Source organism: Salvelinus fontinalis, chromosome 7, assembly GCF_029448725.1.
Source record: "Salvelinus fontinalis isolate EN_2023a chromosome 7, ASM2944872v1, whole genome shotgun sequence".
Taxonomy (NCBI): domain Eukaryota; kingdom Metazoa; phylum Chordata; class Actinopteri; order Salmoniformes; family Salmonidae; genus Salvelinus; species Salvelinus fontinalis.
Genome location: NC_074671.1, coordinates 57691371 through 57693434, shown reverse-complemented (window position 1 = coordinate 57693434; position 2064 = coordinate 57691371).

Here is a 2064-nt window from a genome sequence, read left to right as displayed (position 1 = left end):
AACCACAAAGAGCAGAGGAGGACATATCGCGCATATCGCGACATTTTATCACCCTTTCAAAAAGTTTGTAAAAGTCTGGCTACATTTGTATAATTTGCTTTACTATTTCATATTCAATTGTGATGTTGTAAAAATCGACAGCGTCATAGTTGAGCTAAAGATATTCAGTAGTATATGACAGTCAATACCTCATACAGTATCAGTCAAAAGTTTGGACATACCTAACATACTCATTCATTCAAGTCCTTTATTTTTTCCTATTTTGTCCATAGAGAAAAATACTGAAAACATCAAAACTATGAAATAATGGAATCATGTAGAAGTGTTAAACAACTCAAAATCTATTTTAGATTTTTCAAAGTGAAAAACATGAGCTGGCGCACACCCAAAATAATAGTTTGTGTGGAGGTGCTGACTAACTGCGAATAAACTATAAACTATCAAAATAAAGAAAGTCGCACACTCCATGTATAATCTCCCATCAATTTAATGGGTATTTACCAACGTTTCGGCATCACTGTGCCTTCCTCAGGGTAATGTCATGAATTATTGAACCAGGTTATGTAGACACACTACAATTAGTGTAACCAATGACAGTAGTGAGATTTTTCAAAGTAGCCACCTTTGCCTTGATGACAGCTTTGCACACGCTTGGCATTCTCTCAACCAGCTTCACCTGGAATGCTTTTCCAATAGTCTTGATGGAGTTCCCACATATGCTGAGCACTTGTTGGCTGTTTTTCCTTCACTCTGCGGTCCAACTCGTCCTAAACCATCTCAATTGGGTTGAAGTCAGGTGATTGTGGAGGCCAGGTCATCTGATGCAGAATTCCATCACTCTCCTTCTTGGTCAAATAGCTCTTACACAGCCTGGAGGTGTGTTGGGTCATTGTCCTGTTGAAAAACAAATGATAGTCCCACTAAACGCAAACCAGATGGGATGGCGTATCGCTGCAGAATGCTGTGGTAGCCATGCTGGTTAAAAGTGTGCCTTGAATTCTAAGTCACTGACAGTGTCACCAGCAAAGCACCCCCACACCTCCTCCTCCATGCTTCATGGTGGGAACTACACATGCGGACCAAAGGACAGAATCCCACCGGTCTAATGTCCAATGCTCATGTTTCTTGGCCCAAGCAAGTCTCTTCTTATTGGTGTCCTTTAGTAGTAGTTTTTTGGCAGCAATTAGACCATGAAGGCCTGATTCACACATTCTCCTCTGAACAGTTAATGTTGAGATGTGTCTTACTTGAACTCTGTGAAGCATTTCTGAGGCTGGTAACTCTAATGAACTTATCCTCTGCAGCAGAGGTACTCTGGGTCTTCCTTTCCTGTGACGGTCCTCATGAGACTGTTTCACCATAGTGCTTGATGTTTTTTGAGACTGCACTTGAAGAAACTTTCAAAGTTCTTGAAATGTTCCATATTTACTGACTTCCATGTCTTAAAGTAATGATGGACTGTCATTTCTCTATGCTAATTTGAGCTGTTCTTGCCATTATATGGACTTGGTCTTTTACCAAATAGGGCTATCTTCTATATACCCCCCTACCTTGTCACAACACTACTGATTGGCTCAAACGCATTAAGAAGGAAAGAAATTCCACAAATTAACTTTTGTTAAAAGTTTATCTTCAGGCTGTATCACATCCGGCCGTGATTGAGCGTCCCATAGGGTGGCACACAATTGGTTTGGCCGGGTTTGGTCTTCATTGTAACTAAGAATTTGTTCATAACTGACTTGCCCAGTTTTTTTAAACAAGGCACACCAGTTAATTGAAATGCATTCCAGGTGACTACCTCGTGAAGCTGGTTGGCAAAGGGTGGCTATTTGAAGAATTAACACTTTTACTACATGATTCCATATGTTAAATCATAGTTTTGATGTCTTCACTACTTTTCTAAAATGTAGAAAATAGTCAAAATAAAAACCCTGAAATGAGGTGTGTCATATTTGTTCATCTTTTTTTTTTTTAAGAAAGCCTTTTAATCAATCACCAACCTACTCTTTTTGTAGTATTCCCCTGCTGTTAATCCAGGTGTTTCACATTGTGACATAACAGGTG